The sequence below is a fragment of the Salvelinus fontinalis genome, chromosome 18, assembly GCF_029448725.1.
Source record: "Salvelinus fontinalis isolate EN_2023a chromosome 18, ASM2944872v1, whole genome shotgun sequence".
Taxonomy (NCBI): domain Eukaryota; kingdom Metazoa; phylum Chordata; class Actinopteri; order Salmoniformes; family Salmonidae; genus Salvelinus; species Salvelinus fontinalis.
Genome location: NC_074682.1, coordinates 35,407,209 through 35,420,364, shown reverse-complemented (window position 1 = coordinate 35,420,364; position 13,156 = coordinate 35,407,209). Strand labels below are relative to the sequence as shown.

The 13,156-nt window shown below is 44.6% G+C and overlaps 1 long non-coding RNA gene across 2 annotated transcripts; it reads right to left on the bottom strand.

Annotated features, from left to right (window-relative positions):
* Positions 1-5,020: 5,020 nt before the first annotated feature.
* Positions 5,021-7,757, bottom strand: LOC129815406 (uncharacterized). 2 transcript variants are annotated; one of them, XR_008753423.1, is made up of 5 exons: positions 7,563-7,757; positions 6,341-7,373; positions 5,942-5,987; positions 5,738-5,843; positions 5,021-5,590 (listed from the first exon to the last, which is right to left on the bottom strand). It is a non-coding gene; the product is annotated as an uncharacterized LOC129815406 (long non-coding RNA). The 2 variants fall into 2 exon arrangements; XR_008753422.1 differs by having other exon boundaries at positions 5,021-5,843.
* Between the last annotated feature and the right edge of the window lie 5,399 nt (positions 7,758-13,156).

Here is a 13,156-nt window from a genome sequence, read left to right as displayed (position 1 = left end):
AATATGTTTGTTTATTCACACTCCCTCCCGTAAAGCGTAACACTTTAAAACAAACAGTCAATTCTACCATCTAGTATGCTACTCTACAGTTTCTTTATATCCCTCATTGCAAAACAAAAACCTGGAAATCATAACTCTTTGAGCTGTCAGTCAATATTTAATATCTGGGTCACTATTCTTGTAACAGGACACACACACACTTGTCGTGTTTGTACAGGCCCAGACCACTGCTGTGCTTCTCCCTCTCCCATCCCGGCTCTGGGTCTGTGGGATAGGGGTCTGACCGGATGCTAGCGACAGGAAGTGGCTAACACGCTCCAGATGTGGGGACCAGGGGGACCACCCCCGCCGAACAGGGAAAGGTGGGAGACCACAGGCCCTGATTGTAAACATACTGCGATTCCTGTGAACCCACCTACTTTCTCCCTTCTCTCATCCTTACAGAAACAGGGTCTCGTCCTTACAGAAACAGGGTCTGGGGAAATAGAAATAGGTAAGTTGACGGGTGAACCTTGAAGAAGACAGAAATTAAGTCTACGGTACAGCAGAGTACTTTTGCTCATTTGAGATAATAGTAGGGGGGATAGTAATGTGTGAGTGATACATTTTATTTGTCACATGCTTCATAAACAACAGGCGTAGACTAACAATGAAATGCTTATTTACTGGCCATTCCCAACAATAAAGAGAGAAAGAAAAGATAAATAATAGAAAAGTGAAACATAATAAAATAAGTAATAATAAATACACAGGGAGTTATGATAACTTAGCTATATACAGTTGAAGTCGGCAGATTACATACACTTAGGTTGGAGTCATTAAAACTCGTTTATCAACCACTTCACAAATTTCTTGTTAACAAACTATAGTTTTGGCAAGTCAGTTAGGACATCTACTTTGTGCATGACACAAGTAATTTTTCCAACAATTGTTTACAGACAGATTATTTCACTTATAATTCACTGTATCACAATTCCAGTGGGTCAGAAGTTTACATATACTAAATTGACTGTGCCTTTAAACAGCTTGGAAAATTCCAGAAAATTATGTCATGGCTTTAGAAGCTTCTGATAGGCCAATCATTTGAGTCAATTGGAGGTGTACCTGTGGATTAGAGGTCGACCGATTAATTAGGGCCGATTTCAAGTTTTCATAACAATCGGTAATCGGCATTTTTGGACACCGATTATGGCCGATTGCATTGCATTCCACGAGGAAACTGCGTGGCGGGCCGATCACCTGTTACGAGAGTGCAGCAAGGAGCCAAGGTAAGTTGCTAGCTAGTATTAAACTTATCTTATAAAAAACAATCAATCTTCATATAATCACTAGTTAACTACACATGGTTGATGATATTACTAGTTTAACTAGCTTGTCCTGCATTGCATATAATCAATGTGGTGCCTGTTAATTTATCATCGAATCACAGCCTACTTTGCCAAATGGGGGATGATTTAACAAATGCGCATTCGCGAAAAAAGCACAATCGTTGCACGAATGTACCTAACCATAAACATCAATGCCTTTCTTAAAATCAATACACAGAAGTATATATTTTTAAACCTGCATATTTAGTTAAAATAAATTAATGTTAGCAGGCAATATTAAATAGGGAAATTGTGTCACTTCTCTTGTGTTCATTGCACGCAGAGTCAGGGTATATGCAACAGTTTGGGCCGCCTGGCTCGTAGCGAACTAATTTGCCAGAATTGTACATAATTATGACATAACATTGAAAGTTGTGCAATGTAACAGCAATATTTAGACTTAGGGTTGCCACCCGTTCGATACAATACGGAACAGTTCCGTATTTCACTCAAAGAATAAACGTTTTGTTTTCAAAATGATAGTTTCCGGATTTGACCATATTAATGACCAAAGGCATGTATTTCTGTGTTTATTATATTATAATTAAGTCTATGATTTGATAGAGCAGTCTGACTGAGCGGTGGTAGGCGGCAGGAGGCTCGTAAGCATTCATTCAAACTTTACTGTGTTTGCCAGCAGCTCTTAGCAATGCTTGATTCACAGCGCTGTTTCTTGGCTCTCTCTAATTTTCTCCTTCTCTCGGAGGACCTGGGCCCTAGGACCATGCGTCGGGACTGCCGCCCGTGGTGACTCCTTGCTGTCCCCAGTCCGCCTGGCCTTGCTGCTATTCCAGTTTCAGCTGTTCTGCCTGCGGTTATGGAACCGCCACCTGTCCCAGACCTGTTGTTTTTCAACTCTTAATGATCAGCTATGAAAAGCCAACTGAAAATTATTCATGATTATTATTTGACCATGCTTGTCACTTATGAACATTTTTGAACATCTTGGCATAGTTCTGTTATAATCTCCACCCGGCACAGCCAGAAGAGGACTGGCCACCCCTCATAGCCTGGTTCCTCTCTAGGTTTCTTCCTAGGTTTTGGCCTTTCTAGGGAGTTTTTCCTAGCCACCGTGCTTCTACACCTGCATTCTAGCTGTTTGGGGTTTTAGGCTGGGTTTCTGTACAGCACTTCGAGATATTATCTGATGTACGAAGGGCTATATAAAATAAAATTGATTGAAAATTGATTGCTGTTTATGACTTCAAGCCTATCAACTCCTGAGATTAGGCTGGCAATACTAAAGTGCCTATTAGAACATCCAATAGTCAAAGGTATATGAAATACAAATGGTATAGAGAGAAATAGTCAAATCTTCATAATTCCTATAATAACTACAACCTAAAACTTCTTAACTGGGAATATTAAAGAACTGGGAATATTGAACCACCAGCTTTCATATGTTCTCATGTTCTGAGCAAGGAACTTAAACGTTTGCTTTTTTACATGGCACATATTGCACTTTTACTTTCTTCTCTAACACTGTGTTTCTGCATTATTTAAAACAAACTGAGCATGTTTCATTATTTATTTGAGACTAAATATATTTTATTTATGTATTATATTAAGTTAAAATAAAAGTGCTCATTCAGTATTGTTGTAATTGTCATTATTACAAAAATATAAAAAAATTGTCAGATTAATCGGTATCGGCTTTTTTGGTCCTCCAATAATCGATATCGGCTTTGAAAAATCATAATCGGTCGACCTCTACTGTGGATGTATTTCAAGGCCTCTTTGCTGGACATCATGGGACAATCAAAAGAAATCAACCAAGACCTCAGAAAAAAATTGTAGAGCGCCACAAGTCTGATTCATCCTTGGGAGCAATTTCCAAATGCCTGAAGGTACCACGATCATCTGTACAAACAACAGTACGCAAGTATAAACACCATGGGACCATGCAGCCGTCATACCGCTCAGGAAGGAGACGCGTGCTGTCTCCTAGAAATGAACGTACTTTGGTGCGAAAAGTGCAAATCAATTCCAGAAAACAGCAAAGAACCTTGTGAAGATGCTGGAGGAAACGGGTACAAAAGTATCTATATCCACAGTGAAACGAGTCCTATATCAACATAACCTGAAAGGCCGCTCAGCAAGGAAGAAGCCACGGATCCAAAACCGCCATAAAAAAGCCAAACTACGGTTTGCAACTGCACATGGGGACAAAGATCGTACTTTTTGGAAAAATGTCCTCCGGTCTGAGGAAACAAAAATAGACCTGTTTGGCCATAATGACCATCGTTATGTTTGGAGGAAAAAGGGGGAGTCAACTTAGTGTATGTAAACTTCTGACCCACTGGAATTGTGATACAGTGAATTATAAGTGAAATAATCTGTAAACAAAAAACATTTACTTGTGTCATGCACATAGATTTCCTCACCAACCTTCCAAAACTATAGTTTGTTAACAAGAAATTTGTGGAGTGGTTGAAAAACTAGTTTTAATGACTCCAACCTAAGTGTATGTAAACTTCCGACTTCAACTGTAGATATTACAGACTGGGTCAGGGAGAGGTTTAAAATATCAGTGAAGACACTTGCTAGCACATGCTCTGAGTACGCGTCCTGGTTATCCATCTGTCCCTGCAGCTTTGTGAATGTTACTCATATCGGCTACGGAGAGCGTGATCACACAGTCATCCAGAACAGCTGGTAATCTCTTGCAGAGTTCAGTGTTGCTTGCCTCGTATCAAGCATAGAAGGCATTTAGCTCGGGTCACTGGGCAGCTCGCTGCTGAGTTTCCGTTTTTAATCCGTGATAGTTTGCAAGCTCTGCCACATCCGAGTGTCTGAGCCGGTGTATTAGAATTCGATGTTAGTCCTGTATTGATGCCTTTTCGGTTTGATGTTTCTGCAGAGGGCGTAGCGGGTTTTCTTATAAGCGTCCGGATTAGTGTCCCGCTACTTGAAAGTGACTGCTGTAGCCTTTAGCTTTGTGCGGATGTTACCCGTAATCCATGGTTTATGGTTGGGATATGTACATACGGTCACTGTGGGGACGAAGTCATTGATGCACTTGTTAATGAAGCCAAGACTGATGTGGTAACTCAATGCCATCGGATGAACCCCAGAACGTATTCCAAACTGTGCTAGCGAAACAGTCCTGTAGTTTAGCATCGGCAACATTGGACCACTTCCGTATTGAGCAAGTCACTGGTGCTTTTGTTTGTAAGCAGGAATCAGAAAGATAGAATTATGGTCAGATTCACCAAATGGAGGGCGTAGAGCTTTGTACGCGTCTCTGTGTGGAGTAAAGGTGGTCTTGAGTTTTTTTGCCTCTAGTTGCACACGTGACATGCTGGAGTACTTAGGAAAGACAGATAGTATGTTGTAAAATTTAAGGATTAAGAAATGTTTAAGGATTAAGAAATTGCACAAATTCTCATCTCTTCAATAATAGAGGAATACTTTTAACATTGGTTCTTTCATGTGCTTAAAAATGTTCTGCTTGGCTCCTGAACAAATCCACCAGGAAATTGAGTTTGTGGTTGACCGATAATCTACTCTACATTGTCACGTGCCCCCTAGTGGTGAAAAGGGTGTGCTGGTGTACTCCAGATGCAAAAATTGTAATTACTTTTTTATTCATCAACATGCGCAGGTTTTACCTTGAACTGTATATGCAACATGAGAAACATTCTGAAAACAGCTTTTTAAAAACAGCAGATATTTTATTTCCCCAAAAGTGATCAAAGTTAACCAGTAATCTGCTTATTACAATATTGAGTTTATATGGACTGCCTCAAAATGCCACTTTCCACCGTATGGACCCTGATCCAAAGTAGTGCACTATAAAGGGAATAGGGTGCCATTTGGGACAAATCCATGGAAAGAAACATCTCTTTTTTTATTCTAAAACCTGGGCATTGACAGTACAATCCCTGTATTGGCTAGACCTTTGAAAGACATACAGAACATTGAATACTGAAGAATATAATGACAAGCCCATCAAATGCATCATGTTTCCAATAAACCTGGAGCTATCTCACTCTCTGGTCTTTGGATTTTCTCTAATACTTGTTTACCGCCTTCTCAGAAATATTTGGTAAGTGAAGGTCCAGGTTTCCCCATCCTCAGTCCCCATACAGCTGAAGACTTCTCCTCTAATCATGATCTTGCTCATCGTCAATCAAGACCCTCTGTCGTCTGCCCTTGGCAGGGGCGGAGTGACTGAGTCACTGCGTCCCTGTCAGCCACGAGGTCCAGAGTGAGGGAGACCTCTGTCAGGAGAGGAGACAGCAATGTTAGCAAAACATGTCGTGTTAATAATTTTGTAGCCTGGATGCCAGTCCGTTTCTTCTTTAACAAACGCCAGTCATTGTCATTCTTGCTAAACAAAGGCAAAGGAGTTTGTGGGTAAAACTAACAAGACTAGATTTATGATTAGGTTAAAGCACAGTATCTCCATCCTCATCGCTGTCCAACAACAGCACTCTGCTTCTCTTGCTGGAGGTCTTCTTATTCTCTGAAGATCTGTGATGGTCAAGGAGAGGAGAAAACAGTCAGAAAATAAACAGGCAATGCTATGCTATTGCATAAGAAATACACTGTACAGAATGGAGAACTCTCACCTCTGAGGTGCACTGTCTGAATCTATATCCTCAACAGGTGTGACATCTGAAGAGAAAGAAATGGCTTGTCAGATATAAGTGGATGTTTGCGCATATACAGTAGTTAATCATATTCAGATTTTTGGTAACACAAAACAGCATCAGTAAAAAACCTTACATTTGTGAAGAGTTTGATGGAAATATTACATCCCCTAATAAAGTTACGGTTAACTAAGCAACAACCTTGGATAAATTCTATGAGATCTCCACAATTCAGAGTTATCAATGGAGTATGAGATAATGGCTATTCATTAGTGCACTACTTTTGAACACAGCCCATAGGGTTCTGGTCAAAAGTAGTGCACTATATAGTGAATTGGGTGCCATTTCAGACACATCCAATGTCTTTAATCTGCTGACCTTTGTGTTCTGCTGAGGCAGATGGCTATTTCCTCTTGTGGGCCAGCAGCAGGCCTCAGAGGGCCTGGGCTCTCTGCTCATGGGAGTCTGCCTCCACCTGCGGCTGCTCCTGGATGGGGCTCCTTGGGGATGGCCACTCCGACCCCTCTCCCCCTGCCGTCGCGGATCCCCTTAACTGGTTTATCTTGGCTGGGATCCTCCAGAACGACTCCTAATCGATCATCAGACACACATTACCTATACAGTAGTCTATGGGAAAGCCTGCTGAAGTTTTGAAAAACACAGACATCACTTCAATGCCTTTTATAAATGCAACATTTTCAAAGTTGAGTGCCTCATATAAGCTGCATCTTGCCTTAAAGTTGGAATCCTTAATCGTGAAACTGCCACGTCCGTTTGTGATAATACAACAACAACAAAGTGACTGAAGGCAATGCTGTTTTTTCTCTCGGACATCAATGAACGCACGCGAAATAGAACAGCAGAATATGTACTGCAATTTTTGGATGCGCATTGCAACACTCACCTCCGCTCAACAACAAAAAAACGATAATGGCCATGGTGCCGACAGCGTCAGTTTCCCCTATTGCGGATTCCATCTTTTAACTAAGTAAATACTTTTGGGACTTAGTCCTGCAATTTAATGTGGGTAAAACAACAACAAAAATGATATAAAAATATATATTTTTATATAGCTGAGTTGCCGCCTAAATCCCCCCTGCTCATCGGCTGGTACTCGAACCCCTATTTTCCGTAGTAACCTCTGGAAGCTCCTTTTCTCCATTGTGTCCTCATTCTCCTCTGTCAGAGGGACAGGTGGTACAGGCTGAGACAAGCCTGATGATGAAAATACAACATTAACTGCCACAATAAATCACAAATGTCCTCAACTACACTTCAAAGATGCAGCAATTCACAATGATAAAGGAATACATACTAAGTGTCCCCCTCCCCCAGTACTTTTAGTCCTTTTTTACGTGAATTTCCACTCACCTTCTTCCTCGCGGTCATCTGCTGTTCTGTTCAGGCATACCTGTAACAAAATAATACAGCTTTAGGGACCATTTTTCAAATGTTGACAAACAAACTGTTTTGTGGCCTTCTTGCCAATGGGAAATCTTCTTTGACTGTGTGTAATGTTAAAATGAAAAGAACCTACTACTATACTGATACCAAGATGGGGTAGTCTGTAAAAATATGAACATGAATGCCCTGCTCTCACCTTCCTGCCATAGAGTGGTCCCCAAGCTGGCATTCTTCTCAACCGTGCTCTCCCGCTCTGCTACCCGGCTTTTCCTCCGTCTGGCTGCCTGAGCCTGCCTCTCCTGCCGTCGCTCTCCTCCGAGTGCATCATCATTATCTCAGCCCATGGATGGGCTCTTCTGTTAGACCGCCATGAGGTCAGCCAGGAACTGTTCTTCAGTTTAACAGATTACACACAAATACTTTGACTTTCTTCAGTCATAATAGTAGTGCTACTTTTATGACATTTCTAGACTGCCAACCTATTCTATACTGGACACCCAATACAATAAGTGTCAACCAATGTGAAATAAATTCCCCTCACCATTCCAATCCCAGAGCTCTTCCCCAGAGCATTAGGGTTGCGCCATCTTCTTCTTGTGGAGTTCCCGTCGGTCGTGGACTAGGCCCATGCTGAGCAGCTTTTCCACCAGGCGGGCGCGGGACCGTTTAGCCGCCAACTTCTTCAGGATGTTCCCCAGCACGTCTACGGAAATATAACAACCACTCAGAACTGGGTTCAAAAACTATCTGAATTCAAAATACTTTAGCTGGGCTTGATTGATCTTCCCTGGCACAATGGAACCAATAGAATGAGCGCAAAACGGCACACTGAAAGATTTCAAATAGTAATTTAACCCAGGTCTGCAACCATTATCACCACGGAGACGAAGAATACTGCTACCCCATATCACCATGGTAATATTGTATAGCGTCGGAATCAAGAACACCTTCAAAACGTACCATCCGAGTCTCTGAACTCCTCAAACAGCATCTGTAGCTCTTCCTTCTGTTCCTCTGTCCACAGAACAATATGAGTGCCTTTCCTTGAGGGAAGTCAGATCAGAGGTTACAGGTCAAGTTTTGTCCTTTCAATACTCTAACTAGTACTGACATGTAAACAGTATGTTACATCCACAGACATTAATATAGAATCTCAAATGGTAAAAGCTAGCAGGTTACAGGATGTAGCCTAGACATGATGGCCCCCAGACAGACACTGACTGACCTCAGTTTCTTCAGGTCTTTGACACCATCCACCAGCCCCATCACCACCAACTGGGCCACCACTTGCTGACGCTGATGGGTGGTGTTGCTAAGCAATAGCAGCAGAGTCTCCACAATGTGTGGCACTGTGAAAGTCAAAAGTTCAAGGACAGAATATGGGACAAGCATATCTATGTATGGAATGGTTACCATAAAACACCAGTTAAATGAAATGATTGGTGATAAAAGGTCAGGAAATTAAAAATGAGTGATGCCGTTTGTTTACTTTCAGAGTCGCGGTGCTCCTTGTAGTGTTCACAGCTCCTCCTCTTCCTCTGGCGTCCATTTTGCTTTCTTCTTGGACCCCTCTCTGAAAAAAACACAGAACAATAAATTAGACTGACTCCAGACTGGCAGGCGGCTCTGGCGGCTCCTGACTGGCGGTCGGCTCCTGACTGGCGGGCGGCACTTTTGGCTCCTGACTGGCGGGCGGCTCTGGCGGCTCCTGACTGGCGGGCGGCTCTGGCGGCTCCTGACTGGCGGGCGGCTCTGGCGGCTCCTGACTGGCAGGCGGCTCTAGTGGCTCCTGACTGGCAGGCGGCTCTGGCGGCTCCTGACTGGCGGGCGGCTCTGGCGGCTCCTGACTGGCGGGCGGCTCTGGCGGCGCTGGACAGACGGGCGGCTCAAGCGGCGCTGGACAGACGGGCGGCTCAAGCGGCGCTGGACAGACGGGCGGCTCAAGCGGCGCTGGACAGACGGGCAGCTCAGGCGGCGCTGGACAGACGGGCAGCTCAGGCGGCGCTGGACAGACGGGCAGCTCAGGCGGCGCTGGACAGACGGGCAGCTCAGGCGGCGCTGGACAGACGGGCAGCTCAGGCGGCGCTGGACAGACGGGCAGCTCAGGCGGCGCTGGACAGACGGGAGACTCAGGCCTGCTGAGGCGCACAGTAGGCCTGGTGCGTGGTGCCGGAACTGGTGGTACCGGGCTGGGGACACGCACCACTGGGCGAGTGCGAGGAGCAGGAACAGGGCATAGTGGACCCTGGAGGCGCACAGTAGGCCTGGTGCGTGGTGCCGGAACTGGTGGTACCGGGCTGGGGACACGCACCACTGGGCGAGTGCGAGGAGCAGGAACAGGGCATACTGGACCCTGGAGGAGCACAGTAGGCCTGGTGCCGGAACTGGTGGTACCAGGCTGGGAACACGCACCTCAGGGCGAGTGCGGGGAGCAGGAACAGGGCATACTGGACCCTGGAGGCGCACAGTAGGCCTGCTGCGTGGTGCCGGAACTGGTGGTACCAGGCTGGGAACACGCACCTCAGGGCGAGTGCGGGGAGCAGGAACTGGAGGCCTGGTATGTGGCGCCGGCACCGGAGGCCTGGTACGTGGCGCCGGCACCGGAGGGCTGGTGCGTGGGGCTGCCACAGGAATTGCAGGGCTAGGGTGGCGCACAGGAGGCCTGGTGCGTGGGGCTGGCACAGTCTTCACCAGACGGCTAGCACGCACCTCAGGACGAGTATGGAGAGCTGACTCAGGTGACAACAAATCCCGGACACGCTCCGTCGGGCGGATGTCGTGCCTCATGCACCAACACAGCAACTCCCTCATTAATCTCTCCTCCAATCTCCCCATTAATTCCTTCACTGTCTCTGCTTCGCTCCCCTTGCTCACCTCCAATTCCACCCCGACTGGCTCTGGTTCCATCCTCGGCTCCTTACGGTAAGCACAGGAGTTGGCTCAGGTCTCCTACCTGACTTAGCTCCACTCCCCGTGTGCCCCCGCCAATAATTTTTGGGGCTGCCTCTCGGGCTTCCATCCACGCTTTCGTGCTGCTTCCTCATACCGCCGCCTCTCGGCTTTAGCTGCCTACAGCTCTTCACGAGGGCGGCGATATTCTCCAGCTTGTACCCAGGGTCCCTTACCGTCCAGAATTTCCTCCCAGGTCCAGGAATTCTGCGATCGCTGCTGCTGCTGCCCGTTACCACGCTGCTTGGTCCGGTTGTGGTGGGTGGTTCTGTAACGGCTTTCTTCTTCCTCCTCTGATGAGGAGTAGTAGGAAGGATCGGAAGACCAATGCGCAGCATGGTACGTATCCATAATGACTTTTAATAAGAATGAAATACGACAAAATACAAACTAACAAAGTGAAACAAAAAGGAAAACCGAAAACAGTTCTGTTTGGTGCAGACACACAAAGACTGAAAATAACTACCCACAAAACCCAACAGAAAACAGGCTACCTAAATATGGTTCCCAATCAGGGACAACGATTGACAGCTGCCTCTGATTGAGAACCATATCAGGCCAAACACAGAAATAGAAAATCATAGAAAAACTAACATAGACAACCCACCCAACTCACGCCCTGACCATACTAAAACAAAAGACAAAACAAAGGAACTAAGGTCAGAACGTGACAATATCTTTATTGTACATACACGTGATTGTAAAAGTTTTGTATATTTTGGTTTGGTCCATCGCGTGTTATCTGTATTTCCGTACCCCCTTATTGTTCTCTTTTGCCTGACCTTTGGCTAGCGAGGTATGTTGTCCTTGGCTCCACATTTATTCAATATAAAACCGTGGTAATGTTACACAATGTACTGTTATGCAACTGTAAGAAATACCATTGTAATAACACGAGCATATTGCTATTACATTGTTATAACTAACTTCTTTCTTAAACAAGGTTCTCTCACATACTCACAAGCAGAAACTGAGACACACACACACACCAGAGACAGATGGCTGACACAGAACATTCATAGACACTGATAAGGCAGGGAAGGCCTTGAGCAAGAGTGCTTGGTACGGCTTCCCACGAGATAATGAGACACACACACATAACCAAGGACTGAGGGCTGACGTAAATCTTTCATAAAACACAGATAAGACAGGAACATCAACGCACACACAAAAAACTCCTCTTCAGTCTGAACATTTTTGAAGACAAAGAACTCTACTCAGAGCCAATGGGACAGTGATACTAGCCTGAAGGAGACCTCGCCCAACTCATCAGAACCAACCAGAGGACCAAAACTTCCAGACTCAACCTACTTTCTGTGCTGTATAAAATGACTATGTATTTCTGTTATCTGGGCTCTGTCTGCAGGTTCCTTACGAGCCGAATGAACGAGACCATGCATGTTTGTATCAGATATCTTTACCTCTGAATAAAACTGCTTTTTATTATACGAATATCCACCCTGTCCAGAGTCTCTACTTCGTCTCAGTTCTCCAGTAAACTTGTGTCATCAACAAAATGGTAGCAGAGGAATGGTTTTCTTCTCTGAATTCGATCCATCAAAGTTGACAGAGAAAAGAGACAAGTGAGAGACGGATCAGAAAGGAAGGGTGACCGGTCTGACGGAGCAGCCGGGAATCCAGCTCGCCTCAGGAAACTGATCTAGACGGCCGTCAAAACAGAGGTAAGCAGTACCTGTTAAATCAAAATCTGCATATTGTATAATAGGAAAATCCAAATTTAAAGATCAGAAGTACTGAGGTGGAGTATGGATTACTGTTAAATTTATGATAAATGTCTATTGTAAATGTAAAAGCAAACATGTAAAGATATCTGAGATATAGAGAGTCACATAGTCTGGTAGAAGCCGTGAGACTCAGAGTCACATAGTCGGGTAGAAGCCGTGAGACTCTAAAATAATTTATAGAGGGTCACATAGTCGGGTAGAAGCCGTGAGACTCAGATTCACATAGTCGGGTAGTAGCCGTGAGAATCTAAGTAAATGTGTGTTGTAAGACGATTCACATAGTCGGGTAGAAGCCGTGAGAATCCAAGACAACCATAAGTTTTGTTACAATGTGGACAATATAAAGATTTATGTTAACAAGTTTCACTGAGCTCGCTAACTAGGGTACCTATTGTAACTTGTGAGTACTTGGGACAGTGTTTGAGTGAGTTTCCATGTGCTCGCGCAGGTGCCTGAGAGCTGTGACTGCGCCAAGGGCTATATTATTGTGTGTCGTCTCTTCTTGTGCAGGTATGTCTTTCATTTTGTCCGAATTATGTTGTATGTCATTTTACTTGTATTGTATGGTGTGCTATTGTGCACTGAATGTGTGCACACAGCACCTGTTATTTCTTTTTGGCGCTCTCTTTTGCCTGACCTTTGGCTAGCGAGGTGCCTGAGAGCTGTGACTGCACCAAAGGCTAAAATATTGTGTGTTGTCTCTTCGTGTACAGGGCAAATAAAAATATCCAACCAGCAGACCTCCAGTTATGGCAGTGTCCTACTTAAATCACACAACACAGAACGAACCACGCTGCATTATGGTAGAGAAATTAACATTCAATTATCTGCCAAATGCTCTGGTGGACATTCCTGCAGTCTGCATGCCAATTGCACACTCTCTCAAGACTTGAGACATCTGTGGCATTGTGGTGTGTGACAAAACTGAACATTTTATATTGGCCTTTCATTGTCCCCAGCACAAGGTGCACCTGTGCAATGATTGTGCTGTTTAATCAGCTTCTTGATATGCCACACCTGTCAGATGGATGGATTATCTTGGCAAATAATAAATGGTTACTAACAGTGATGTAAACAAATTTTGAACAAAATGTGA